Source organism: Phaethon lepturus, unplaced genomic scaffold, assembly GCF_000687285.1.
Source record: "Phaethon lepturus isolate BGI_N335 unplaced genomic scaffold, ASM68728v1 scaffold1586, whole genome shotgun sequence".
Classification (NCBI taxonomy): Eukaryota; Metazoa; Chordata; class Aves; order Phaethontiformes; family Phaethontidae; genus Phaethon; species Phaethon lepturus.
This window is the reverse complement of record NW_010548070.1, coordinates 41740-56901: the sequence shown is the minus strand read 5'-3', so window position 1 is coordinate 56901 and position 15162 is coordinate 41740.

The following is a 15162-nucleotide window of genomic DNA, read 5'->3' as shown; positions in this document are numbered from 1 at the left end:
ATTCTGACACTTTAAATAGTTTGTTCCCCTTGTAAATGTTTATTTTAATATCAGCATTTTTGGTTTCGAGAGAGATGATGCTGTCTTTCTCTCAGAGCCTCATTTGTAGGGCCAGCTTTAAATACAAGCCACAGAAGTGACTGCTTGGGGCCTTGTGCTTTTACATAGAAATGTAAGATTTGTCATAATGGAGCTGATGTATAATTCCACTGTCTCATTCCAGTCAATACCTGATGCTTCAAGGGTATGTGGTTGTTTTCCCAAATGCATCTCTACAATTTTGGAATATAAACAATCAGAAGGAGGAAAAATTTTTTTCTGCTGCCCCTTTTAATCAGCCTATGCCCTGGAACATGACATTTCATTAGTACTACTGTAATAACATGAGCAAAAATATTTTTATTAGTTCTGAAACTATTTAGTCCTTAAAATTAAGTTACAGGAGCAAATTCTGTGACTCCTTTCCAGGGATCTAATGCAGATTTACACATCCATGCTCTTTCTTCTTGTGAGGCTTAAGACTCTTTGGCACAGGATCACATTTCAGGCAGACTTTAGCATTGGTCCCCATGAGCCACAGATCAGCTGTGACTCTAGTTATACAGATGTATTTTCATTGGAATTAGGCCCATTAGTAACCAATGAGAGCAAAATTAGGTCCCATACATAGAGTGTCATTCACAGAACCACTCTGAATGAACTAAGGGAATGCAAAGGCACATGCATGTTATGTGGTGTACTTTCTTGTTATCCAAGAAAGTCACAAGAGAAAATGTGAAGCAATATGTTTCCCCTTCTAAACACCTGGTTGTTGGTCACAGCCATGGATCTGGGCTTGAAGTAAAACTGCATATTTCTGCACTGATCTCATGACTAAAAACACCACAGTTCTGGAAAAACTGAGCACCTGCAACTTGTGTGGCAGTAGAAGATAATTATATATCCCAAGTATGGTTTTGAGCACAAAAATGAAGAATTTTGAGAAATCTTGTAATTACCAAGGGCTAAGAGTGGTAGGTTTTTAAAAATTAGATGTTGTATGTTTGCCTTCTACATATAATTACCAAGACATTTCTGTATTATTATTTTGAGTTGAAGTAAGTTTCCATACCAACTGTGAGAAAACTAAGACTACATGAAAAAAGTATGTTTCTTGACAAGCATGAGAGGCAGAGTAGTTCCAGACTTGCACACACCTGTGAGGCCAATATGAACTAGTATTCCCAAAGATCTAAAAATGCCATAAAAGACAAATGCTCAGTGCTTGGTGGACCATCTCATCTTGCTTCCCCAGCAGGTACCTAGAGAACTAGTTAAACTAAAAGTAAAAGAGAAAACTAATGAAATGACAGCCAATGACTTGTTTTGGTCATGAGAAAGCAGCTCTAGCGTTTGGGGTTTTTTTTTGCATAATGTTTCAGAGCAGAGCAAACCATTTTCGGCAAAATAGGAGGTCAGTCCACAGCATGGTAACACTTAATTAGTTAAGCAAACCTTACTATACTCTGCAGCCTATAGTCTTTCTGTAGGAATATACTGTTTTGTACTGGTTGCCTGTGCAGTTTTTTTATAGCCAAGTCAATCTATAGATCAGATAGAAGATTGCTTCTGGTGTCAAGTTAGACACTAATAGCTCCTGTGTTTCTTTTTATCCACATGACAACAGTGCAGAGAATGCACACCAGTAAAGATTATATGGAATTAACCAGCAAATGCAAAATAACTTATAAAAAGGGACTTCTGTAATTGCTTGTAAGACCCTATGAAAGAACGGATCATGAATGTGAAATTGATGACTTGATATTTTAAGAGTTTTTAAAATCTTAAGTAATATTTTCTTTATTTTCTTTTTCTTTCTCTAAATCATAAGCCTGGATAATGCCACACTTGTAAATACAGCGAAGTACAAACAGTAAGGGTGGATTCTAATAGGTGACAAATAAAAAAAAAGCCAGTAAGGCTTCTATTACAAGATAGTTTTACAACAGTATGATCATGACCAAGTGTTAATAGTGGGAAAAAGAAGACTAGATTTTGAGCTAATTTAAACTCTTTGCAGATGGACTGATGGAAGTGAGACAGCATGGGATGTAAAAAAGCACTACCTTTGGGGCAAGGTGTTCATGTAGAAGAGCACACGTTTGTGAGGGATCTTGAGACTGCTGGAGAATTTCTACTGCATGTCAGCTCTTTGAAGGATGATTATATTTGTGTCAATTTAAAGACTGTCCTGGAGTCAGTCTAAATGTGTGAATGTTATATCACCTATTTTTGGGAAAATACAAAGTCAACAAAATATATTCAATGTCTGCAGCTCAATAACATAAAGTAGAGACTCATGCAGAGCTAGCAGATACGGAAGGTAAATGGCTCAGCTAAATTTGCTACGGCACAATGAAGATTTAAATTCAGAAATTATCTTAGATTCTCCCAGCATCCTGATAAATGGGAGCAGGAGGTTGGTGGAGTCCTCCCATCTAATCTAGCTGACAGTGAGTTGTGGTGCTGATTCAGTCTTGTAGGAGGCTGTGGAGATGAGCGATAAGTTAAAGCAAAAATACTCTATAGCCTGAAAAAAGTAAATGTGAAGGCCAAAAATTACCAGAATGCTCCCTGGAAAACATACGCTTGTACATCTGCCAGGTTTTGAGCCTTTTAACTTTACTTTTATATTGCATGTACGTACTGCAGAATTTTGTCATCCTGTAAAAGTGCCATCAGAATTAAATATTGTCTTTCAGCTTTATGTAACCGTTGTCAGCCGTTTTTTGATTGGTGTTAACTACACAATGATTTTCTTACTGTAGCATTAAATAGTCAAGCTTTATGATAAAGAAATGAAAATGCATTCATTATGGCTTGCAGCTATATTAGCATGTGTTCAAACTGAATGTTTTAAGTTTCAGTACTGTATTTCTTATGCAGCATATTAATCAAGTATACTAAAGAAATGTATATTTCATTTTATGGTTGAAAAATTGGAAACAGGTTTTTGATAGTTTAAAACAACACCTGTATCTGTCAGGCTGTTGCTGATACACAGGTGTGTTGTTTATGTGGAAGCTGTACCTTTCACTTGGCAGACGGAGCACATAGAGTGTTTGGTGTCATTTGACTGTTAACAGACAAAAGCATGAACACAAATGAAGTGAGTGGTGTGTCTATACTTTCTTATGGCTTTGAGAAGGCAACACTTCTGCCTTGCAAAAATGCAGTTCTCAAAGTAACGTTACTTGTTTGGAAGTAAAATGTCACCATAAAGATGCTGTTTACCACTGCTGGTATTGCTTCCTGTGAAATTGGTTTTTTCCTAAAGGGCTTTGGCCTGCGTTCAAAGTTCTGTGTTTTAAAAGAAAAATTTTATAAAGAGAGATCACTTTAGGCTAATTCCTTCTTTTCACAGTAGCTGGCATTCAGCCTTTTACATAGATCACAAAGCAGCTATAACACTTAACCTTTATAAACTGCATTCATGACCTTCAGTGAAAATCTGTCCCTGTGTTGATGATACATGCACCCCTGAAACAGCATGGACAAGACAAACACTTATTAATTGGAAACATCATCTTCTACTCACAGAAACCTTTTTGCCCTATGACCTTTAATACAGTTTGCACTTTTATTGTCTGAATTGTTTTAGTTAATAAAAAATAAATGGAGTTTAAAAAAAGTGACAAGTATTTTTCCATGTTTTGTCTATCTTCTGGTAAAGTGTGGTTCTCAGGTACTTAGTGAAAACAGTAAGGCAAACTGTCACAGTTATGAAAATCACACAGTTTATTGTATAAAATTACTATACTACATTTTAAAAAGTATTACAATATGCAGTTTTCAGGTTAACTAGCAGTTTTATGTGTCAATCAGAAATGGAATGTTTTATTCTTTGAAAGCACTTTACACACTGCAAGTAAGTGAATGATTACTCTTCAGGCTGAGGTGAGTTGCTTAGGTGAGGGCATGTGAAGTATTATCTGGTTCAGTGCAAAGTCTTCCCCAAGGCACATTGCCACTGCCTTCAGCTTTACCCTGAACATCATACCTTTGCTCAGAAAAGGAAACTCAATTATTTCTACATGCCGCTGTAATTTGGGCAGGAATCTACCTATCTAAAACCAGATGCAGACAGAGCTGCGCCAGTCCTTTGGTATATAAATATTTAGTATTTTCATTTCCAATCAGTGTATGATGTATTGCTTGACCTGAAGAGCTTGTGGTTTAAATGAAGTACCGTCTTCAACTTCTTCAGTTATTAAATCAATGAAGTGCATATGAAATTTTGAAATTAACCAACTGAAAAGTTGATTAATACCAGTTAGTACTGTATGTCTGTCTCACCCAGACTGGAATTTCAAGGTCTGTTTCAATTAGTCTGAATAAACAGCATGTTTTAAACTAGTACTTCAAAAACAATTGTAAATTGGCTATTTTGTTAAAGAATTAATAAAATACCAAGCTGGAGCTCTTTGTATCTTCCATTACCAGCACATAACCTGCTCTGAATTTAGCTTAAACCAAATTAAACCAGATCTCAATTGCTCCATATTGCAAATGGACATTTGATGCTAAACCTCAAGGTGACATCTGTTCTCTGTAAGCTTGTGGTCATTCTCGTTGATACTGCTGCTACTGGACTGGCACAGTTTATCGAGAGTTGTGATAGATTGTCCTTCACAGAAATTTTAAGCTTGGGAGTGCGTGTTTGTCTTGCACTACAGGTGTAACAGTCCAGGGAAACCCTAGAGCCTCGTGCAGGAAGGCAAAACATTGGTGTGACACTTTCTTCTCATTTTATAATACTGGTATTATAAAATACAAATACCAATTTTGTAATACTGGCAAGAGCGTACAAATGGTAAGTGAAGGTAATCTTTTACCCTTTTTCCTGACGTTTGCCTTCATTGGTAATGCTGAACTAACAGCATCATGGAAGTACCAGCCTGAGACTCATTCCTGAGCGTGTCTTGAACCCCTGAGTGCAGGCTGCAAAAGGAAACTTGCTATGAATACAGGATCCTACTTAATTCCTATTTCTGGTTAATACCTCTCAGCTGGCTCCAAAACTCACCATCTTTGTCAGGGATCTAGGAAAAAGAAACTGTGCTGGGATTTACCCTTATTTGCTTACGAAGAAGTAGATTGACCAGAGCCGATGGGGTTACAGCCTGCTGTAATTTTGGCAGGAGAGCCCGTAAAGCCTTTGAGGAGTCGTGGCAGGCCAGCGTGGCAGTAGGAGGAGAAGTCTTTCAGAAAAGGCTGGAGTCTGAAGTGGGCACAGCCAGTTTCTGTTTAACACGACCTTTGTGTAAAAAGCAGCTGATTTGGGTTAATCAGTTCCCTTCTTCACCAAGGAGCTGTGCAGATGGAGCTCCCTGGAAGAAAGGGCCTTGCTCCTGGCACACGTCTTCCACTGCTCATGGGAGAAAGAGATGAATCCTTGTTGTTTTCCCTCTGTAAAAGACAGATGACGTTTTAAATGTAAAAAGCTTTCCGGTGCTCTCTGGGGTGTGAACTGCTGCTGTGTGTTTTGGCTCTGCAGAGACTGAAGGAAAAAGCCATTAAAAAGGTAAAGAGGCACAAAATCAGATAAAAAGACTGAAAATGCCGATAGGAGAAGTGGGGATGAGATGTGTCTGGCAGCCGTGGGTGTGTGTAGCACATACGCAGAAGACCTGAAGACTCATGGCATGTTCTTGCCCAGCAAGGCTGATCATGGAATCATAGAATGGTTTGGGTTGGAAGGGACCTTAGAGATCATCTAGTTCCAACCCCCGGCCATGGGCAGGGACACCTTCCACTAGAGCAGCTTGCTCAAGGCCCCGTCCAACCTGGCCTTGAACTCCCCTTGCTGGATGATGCCAAGTGGCATCGTCCTGCCTGCGGGCAGAGTCGGAGCTGGGCAGGGTGCTCTCCGGGCTGCCCACGGGTCCCTCCTAGCAGGACACAGGACCTGGGCTCTCCTGGGCTGTACCCGAACAAGGTGCTGGGGCCGTGGCTTGTAGGAGAGCCGCTTGGAGCAGAGCAAAAACCTTGCAAAACCTTACCACTGCACCCAGAAAAGGCTAGCGGGCATTTTAGATGTAAGTTTACGTGCTAACCCGAGGGAGCCAACTTAAAAAAAAACGAAGAAATTTACGTCTGTTTTTCTTGAGATGTTTGTGTGAAGAAAGGCTGTAGACAGCTTTGCCCACCGTAAGGCACGAAGCAGAGTGTTTCCCACGAGATGGCACTATTGCCTTATGCACAGAAAAAGCAGGTTTGCTTCACCTGCAGTTTTAAAAGCTGATTGCCAGGGAGAGGTTTGTAAATAAATGTATAAATGTTACAGATCCGAGCAGTATCAACAGATGTCAAACGGAGAATTAACTGGCTGATTGATCTGTTAAAGGTTGCTGCCCGATAAGGTTGTGAAAAATCCTGACATATGGCTGATGAGATCACTATCAATCCATTCCTGGAGAAACTAATTTGGGTTTAGGGTTTTTTGGAGTCAATTTTTCAAAATTAATGTGTGTCTCTGAAGTGAATGCATTTACCTGGCCATATTCTGACTAATCTTCTCAAAGAACTTTTAGTTTTAAAGCAAACAAACAAACAAACAAACAGAGAATCCCATTGAAAATTACCTACTTTTAACATTTGCCTGTTTTTTAATTATTTCTAGTTTTTATTGAGTTCAAGAAAATGTCAGCTTGCAGAATTGTTAAACCTTGAAAGATTGATCAGTTGCGATGGCTGGCTGGCAGGGTGCTCCACTTTTCCCTTTGTCTATGACTGAAGGAGCTTTTCCTAATAAATTCTGCCAAGTCTCTGAATCAGAAACATACTCCCTGCCTTTAGCTGCACCTTCTGTTGATTTTTCTAATCAAAGACAGGGTCAGTCACACCTCCTGAGCCATCAGGGTAGAGCTGGAACGAGCCCTGCTGTCACAGCAACTACTTTGCGTAATCATGTTCTTAATCTTATTAACTCCTGTTTTAAAAACAAGTTTGTTTTGCACCATGCTCCATCTCTTATTGCAGCGTTGTTTCAGAATTTCACTTCTCTGATGCTTGGAAATTTTCTTCTGATTCCCAGCCCAAATTTATTCACTTCCAGGCTATATCTCTTTGTTCTTCTGCCAGTATCGTCCTTTATCTGCAGAAGTCCTTGTTCCCTCCTTTGGTGTTTGCCCTACTGATGACAGCAGTCATCTCTTCTCTTAGTTTTTGTTTCTCTAGGCTAAAAAAGCCAAATCTTTCCATCTCCTCTGAAGAGAGAGGCTCTTTATTCCCTTGATTACCCTGTTTGGGTGGCCCTGGATATATTTCTGTTTCAATACATCTTTTTTGAGCACAGATGACTAGAAATGGTGCACAGGAGAATGCCTGACAAGAGCTTCGTATCATACATTTATCAGTTTCACTGTACCATTGTAGCATCTCTGTGGGAAGTGGCTCAATATCTGTGACCAATTAATAAGCTTTATTATCCTCAGTTGGTTCAAATTGGTGAGTCTTTCTCTCCTAGAACGTCAATTCATCCAAACACTTCTTTGTGGGTGCTTGATTTTCCATCTCTAAATGCCTTTCATATGGGTGGCATGGTTATTTTCGAAGTTCTGAAATGTGGACATCTATTTGCACTCATACCGTGACAGTGGTGTCTGTGGGTGCTGTCATGCATCATGGCGTGTTCCTCTGTTACTAAAAACCACCGCAGGGTGATGCCTTGCATTAAGTTGACTGATCAGAGTTTACCAATCAACCTTACAGAGTTTTAGTAGCAATAAAAGAAACTGCCTGGAGCTTGATGTTACAAAGGAAAATATCTTATTTAGCTCTATTTATATCCACTTTGCCAAGAGAAGAAACAAATGCTGAGTGTCGCTATGAACTTGTTGAAATACAGGATATCATATAGGTACCAGAAGGTCTCTGTCAGCATTAAATTAATGAAATACTAGAAATTCCTCATGAAAAGAATATAATTGGTGTACCTGATGGTTTGCAGCAAGATCTTAAAATAAAATGGAAATATTTTATAAATCCTCTAACTCCTGACCTTTTGACTGATCAATGACGTGGCTCTCATTTCTTGAGAAATGCTTTTTTTCTACGTCGTATTTGTCCATCTCTTAAACTTGCTGGAGGACATCAAAGCCCTCTCCACAATACATGTATGTCACTTGTCACAGACAAAATACCTCTGTGAAAGTATTTTCTGCGATGCTCGTAGATTTGTGCTGTTTCCCTCTCAGCCCCAGCCCACCCAGCGCTTTGAAGACCATTCCATTAGTTGGATGGGACTTTCCCCAGGCTAAGGATGATTTGATGCCATCGTTTTGTTTCTGAATTATACAACGCCTAACAGGCAAGCAGGCAACACGTACGGGGCTGCCTTTGTCACCGAGATATCCTGTTAATGTATGTAAGTCTCTCTGCACCCACAGGACATGTTGTTGTCCCCATGGTTCTTCCTCCACTGTACAGCTCCTTGCCTCTTGCAGACTAAAATCTTCAGGGCAGCGACAGTTTCTTTCCTCTGCCAGTGCAGCAGGGCTGGATTTGGCAGGCAATGCATCCGCACAGCAGACACAGCCTTACCGTTATTGCTGGCCGGTGCAACGTGCTCCCCCGGTCCCGCGAGACAGCCCTGGACCCATCCGCCTTCCCACTGCACAGCCTCGATCGCTATCTGTGCCCGGGTGTTGTGCAGTTCGAACAGCTCCGTCATCTAGGACAAATAAAAACAACCCTGGCAGCGTGTGGACGTGCACCAATTCCTATGAGCAATACAGGCAGGGAAGGAGGATTAGAGGGAATATGATCAGAAGGCAGATTACTGCTACACAGAAAGTCTCCCTAAATCGCCCATGAAACGCAAGTGGGTCTTTAAGCGTTCCTGCAGGTAATCGTACGCTTTTCCCCTATTTTTGAGCATGCTTACAGGTAGCCTCTTCTTATTCTCCCTGAAGCATGGAGTGCACACAGGGAGCAAAGCCACTCGGGAGACTCGGCTGAGCCAAGGACAGGGGGTTTTCACAAGGGCTTTTCCCCCCGGCTGCTGTCTAGGAGACTCCTCAGAACCTGAATAAATGGGCTGTTCTTATCATCTGTTTTTTGCTTTATTTTTTTTAACCCGGCCTTGTAATAATTTCAGATGAATGAAGACTTCAACGAATGGTGAACATTGCCCGAGAGAAATCGCTTTTGGCAACTGTTCCTCCTAATTAAAATGAAAGTCTGAGAAGCCTCAGTCTTTGGGAACGATTAATAAAATGCCAGCGCTAGATAAGATACAGATAATTCTTTGTGCCTATTAACTGCTTCCTACAATTAGCACATGTGTGTTTAGCCAAATGCAGCCTGACCCTGGCATGGTAGGAAGGAAGAAGTCCCGATTAAAATGAGGGCAGCCCCTGTTGCTCGCCCTGCTGAGCAGGCCAGTGCTTTCCCACCTTCCTGCTAGCAACCAGAACAATCATTAAACGCAAGTTTCAATACTCAAAGTCTCACAAACTGGCCCCAGGACCCTGCAGTAGGCATCAAGGGACTTTGTTCTGGTTGCTTAGTTGCAGCAGCTACAACATCTCCATAAGTGTTTGGGTGGATGGCCAGACAGAAATAAAGAGAAAAAGAAAGAGAGATTCTCCCCCTCCGGGGTCCAAGACACCGATTTCCCCACTGGGGAGTTAAATGTTGATCCGGAGTGGTCAGAGACACAGGCATGCAGGACCTCCAGGTTTTGTTTAGAGCTACTCATTTCTCAACCTGTTAAATAATTAGCAGTTGTGAGGCCAAAATCCTGAGGAATTCAGCCCTTTCTGACCCCTGAAGTGGCAGCCTCAAGCCCAGGATGCGTCTGTGCCCTCTGTGGGGGGACAGGGCGTGCTTGACCCCCGGGGAGCTGGGGGAGGCGGCTGGCGGGGGTCCTGGGTGAGGCTCTGCACCCTGGGGTTTGGCTCGGGGACCTCAGAGACTCTGTCCATCCTCTGTCCCAGCTCGTGAGGCCAAAAGCACGTTGAGAAAGCACCGAGAAGGAGCAGCAGACAAGACCCATTGTGTGCAGGGGGCAAGTGTATCCCCTCGAAAAAAACACGCAGCCGGGGACTTCGGGAAGCGCTGCTGGAGTTTCGGCAGCCTGGCGGTGGGCGATGTGCCCCCAACACCCGGGAGCCGGGGCTGTGGCGGGGCGGCGCGCGGGCAGGCGCCTCGAGGAAGGCTCTGGAGGACAGCCGTAGATCTGCACACGGGGAGGGGATGCGCCGGAGCCTGTGGGACCCAGATGAGGCAGAGGCAGGCAAAGAAGGGAAGTTTTGAGCCTATTATCTTCATACGGAGAATGGGTGAGCCGGGGTGTGGGAGAACTGAGGGTGCACACGTGCGTGCAGGAGAGGGGCAGGGGCAGGGAGCAGCCAGCCTGCTTGTCTCGGAAACGGCAGAGGCAGAGGGTTGGGGCGATGCCTCCCAAGTAAAACCAACCGTAAGTAGCGTTTCAGACAGCGAGGAGTGAGAGTTGAAGATGACAGATGTCATCATCCCGGCTGGGGGTACAGGCCTCACCCCCAGCTCATGGGAGAGGCCCTGACAGCTAAAGCGTGGATACAGAAACCAGCGGGTACTTAAGGGAAAAAAAAAGGCATGGCACAAACTAAAGGGACCGGTTGGCATATCTGTTCCAAGCAGGCAGAAATGCCGCTGCACGTAGAGGCGTCTGTGTGTAGGACAGGGCCCAGGCTCCGGGGATGACAGCCCCAGGGGAAGACCTGAGCTAGCCCTGGAGGAGCTCAGGTGCCACGAGCCATCTTGCCTTGCCGTCTGGGTTGTGGCTCAGGCAGATCTCCTCTGCCAAGGACGAGAGATGTGTAGAAAAGCTGCAATTAAACAAGCCATGTATAGAAAGTATTCCTAGAACTTGCTTTAGCCGCTGCCACAAACCTAATAGTTTCAGAAGTCACTGCAGAGTAGCTGTGCTGCTCCTCCACTGCTGGACTCTGGTTCAAGGGAGGGATTTATTCTGACTATACTATAGCTCAGAGTGCCTGGATATGCCTGTTTTTCCTTTGCTTTGTGTGCAGGAATGAGGGTCTGGGCCCAAGGCTGCTCTCTGACTAGGCTCATTCCCAGAATAACTCCTCTCCCGGCCTCCTCTGCCCCCCAAGAAAAAAAATTCTTAATCAAATATATAAACACTGGCAGCTTTCAGGTTTGTGTTTCTTTCTGAGCCTAATTTAAATGAACAGCAGACATTTTATGGGCTTTTCCAAGTGAACCTACAGGGGCTTATTTGCTCGAGTCTGACTTTCTGACAGCTCTCTCCAAGCCTAATCAAAACCAGACTTACTCTCATACGAAGCAGACTAATATATATTCACGCAGCTACAAAGAACCAGGCTAAATGTAGTAAGTCATAAACCACTACCATGGCAGCAATCATTCAGTCATGTGCATTTACCGCAGTTGGATTTTGGAACAAGGGGATGCATCTGTTTTGTTCCCATTGTAGGAGGAAAGCCGTAGTGGCGAGGAGCCGAGTAAACATGCCTGGCGTCTAGAAAATGCCCCGCATGTGTAACTTGGAGTTTGTAGCTACAACACGGAGGATGCCTCTTCACTTCTCTACCCACGGGCGGGAGCGCTGAGTTGATGTCTCTCGAGGTGAGGTGCACTCAGGTCCCTTAGGGGAAGCTTCTGGGGGGAAGGCACTCCTTTTGAGCTGGACAGGACAAACTCTAGGACCAAACTGGATTTAAGGGAGATCTGTCTTTATCATCATTGCAGTTTGTCATTCTTCAATACATAGACCATACTCCTGAAATATTCCCAAGATTTCCTTTATTTAGACCAATTCTGGATGGCACGGTTAGGGTGGGGAATACTGCAGAGACATTACATACTTGGATGTCGTGACAGAGAGTTAAACACTGACCTCTAAAAGAAGACTTTTTTCTATTTCTAATTCTCCCACAGTCTTCCCATCCCATAATATCACCTCTCTCTGTACAAGGATGTGTTCATGTTCAGCTTCTGACATCTGGAAGGAATTTCTCCCTATCTGGCATGTGGATTTTCAAGTGAAATGTGAAAAGAGGTGCTGAACTGATAAAGCAGGGATGTACCTTTGGGCTGGACCACATGGTGAGGTGCTGCAAAGGAGGCATTCTGCCCAAAGCAAGGAGGAAGGGAAAGAAAATCTGCAGGACTGGGCCAAGCTGGAGGAATGGTAAAATCCTGTGCCCATCCAGGGGCATGGGGCTGTTTAGACCTTCTAACACCTTCCTCACCTTCTAACAAAGACATTAAGTTTGTCTGAAGCCGGAGAGACAACAAGCAGCTTTGGGTTGTGAGTTTTGCTGTCTAAGCTAGCTTTCAGTGTTTCCAATTTCCCTGTTAAACTGCTGTGCGACTGAAACTCTTACCTCTTAGAAGACAGCCAACACTGGTCATGGCTGGTATAGCATGGTCCACCTGGTTTTCCTAAACCTTTTGCCTTTCAATAAAGATCAGCTATTCTGTGCTGAAGCCACAGTTTAGCACTTGCTGTGTTGCCTTAGTGTTTTTAGGGTTGATGATGATTGCTGTTGCCTAAAACACCCACATTATTTGCAACTACCTGTTGCAATTTGTATAGAGGAGAGATTTCAGGTCTTGGACTGAGATTCCTTCAAACATCGTGCTTGTCCAAAGGGTGACTATTGACACAGGGCTTTGAGATGCCCTCTCTGCTGTCTCCGAGTGATTTGGAAGGAAACGTCGGGTCCTAGAAAAAAGTTGTCTTTTTTGACTCTTTCAAAACCAGAGCCCATGTTCATTACCCTTGTGCTGAACACATCCAATGGGGCTGTAGGGATTTGGTGGTATTTGAAGTCCGTCTGGCATAGGATGCATGAGAATGTCTTTCACGGAGACCAGTAACAGAACCAAGACATGGAGTTGCAGCATCGCCTATGTGGTCACGTTGGATCACCATAGGGTGTTCTGGGTGGGTGTACAACTGATAACAGATTCATTTTGGTTTGTTTGTTTTTCTAGTGACTTGCACTGAGTTGAAGGTGAAGAACTTCATCTGTGTAGATTAGACTATTTGGTTTTTTTTTCTTGGACACTTAGAGTGTTCAGATCTGCAGTTATGATTCAGGGTCTGGTGCACTGAGAAATTTTGGGGGGGGTTATTTTTTTGTTTGTGCTTCTTACTTTGTATAAAGGCAGCACACAGACAGATGTTATTATCTGCATGGGCCAAGGATTTTGTCTGAAGTAATTATTTTTTACTGCTCTCTGAAGAGCATTATCACTGATATTTTTTAATGTGTTGTAACCATTTGATGTGTTTTCCAGGTTTGACGTCTCTCAGCACAATGTATTACAGTATAACTTGCTTTTAGAAGGGTGTATGACTATAGATAAAACATTATCTTGCTTTAAAAGTGTGGAAGTGTCTTTTATTCTTGTTTTTATGAGTAATAGCCAGTTTTGGCATACGAACACCCACGCAGTATAAATCAAATGCTTTTAAATACTTAGACTTTTCATAATTTTTTTAAAAATGTACATGTGTTGACATTTTCTGAAACCACCTTTAAAGACTTTCTGGATGGACCATTTGTACCGCATCATTTTTTAGGCTTTTATTTTAATTTTTCAATCTGTCCAGTTTTATAGTGTCATGGTGACTCTTGGAAACAGGAATTTCTGTTTCTTTTTGTTGTTGTTATAAACAGACAAGGTGATAGTAATAGCGAACTGAAAAACATCAGACTTTGGTAGGTTTTTTTTTACCTCTCTGTGTAGAAGACGAAATAATTGGAACCCTCTGGATTTTTAGCAAGACTTTTCACTCTGGACAGGAAAAAAAGACTCAGAGGCAATCATATTAGTCTTTTATTGCATAAACTTTTAGGAGTTTCATTGGTGGTTGTTGCACTGGGTTGGAATAAAATGCAAACTTACTAAAATTGTAGTGCCCAGTTATGCGTGAATTTGGTCAAGTTTTGAAGGGTCTCACCAGGGACTGATCTGCAGCCTGGCTTCTGGTGCCATCCCACCACTCGAGACGCCAGGGCAGAGCAAAGAGCAGAAGACGTTTTTACAGCTGTAAACTGAATTTTGTATTATGCAGGCTCATGGAGTGCCAAAAGCTACGTTTAACAAAAGAAAAACCATTTTCCAGGAATGTTGAAAGAGTGGCACTCAATACATCAAGGGTTTCATTTTAAAACGTTGGCTGGGTAGGATATCCATAAAAAATGTGTGCACAGGAGAATATTCCACTTGCATGTGCACCTGGCTACACAGAGGACCCAATGATTTGTGCCCTTCCTTTCTGTGAGAGGAAAGAAAAAGGCTCATACTAGGTCTTTTTATACAGAAAATCATCGAGTTAATCTTTCAATAGCCTTTCGATGAAAAATAAATAATTTTGCCCGTGCACTTGTATTAATGATACATATTCAAGTCCTGTGTACACTTGAGGAAGTGGCTCTTCTGGAAATCGAATGCCTTGTCTAATGGTGGCATAGCAGAACATACGGTAATAAGATTAAAACAGATTACATTGAAAAAAGCAGATCTGCATCATTTGGAGACAGCAGGTTCATTATTAAAGGAGGGAGGCTTAATAATTCACAAGATCAACTTGATAAAACCAGCAACCTCCTCTGGACTGGCTTTAGCCATTCCCTTACCCACTTCTCACAGGAAACCCTGATCCTGCAGAAGAGAGTGCAGCCACACGAATGAAGTGTGAGCGAGTTTGCCTCTTGCCAGCAACAGCAATCATTTCTTTGTCTCATTTGAAAGTGATTTTGAGATCCTGTCTGGGTAGGTTTTCTCCTTCTGGTGTAAATAGTCTTCTCTCATCCCATCGTACCAGGTCTGAGATCGAATATCAAAATCCAAACTCTGTTTTCTTGCAGATGGTGCTGGCAGTCATTACCAGTGCCTCTGAGTATTTCTGATGATGTAGATACTGCTTGGGCGCTATGTGTCCCTGCGATTCGCAGCCTGGTAATGACCTAATATGTGAACTGTCTAACTGCGCCTTTCATTAAAGGGTTGGTAAGCGAACAGTAATAGTAAGGAGGTTTTCTTCTGGACACAAAGCATCAAGGTATGTGTTTTTTGGACTTTCTATTTCAACATACCCCAGATGTGCTCCTTGCTGCTTGGCAGTCACTGCATTCC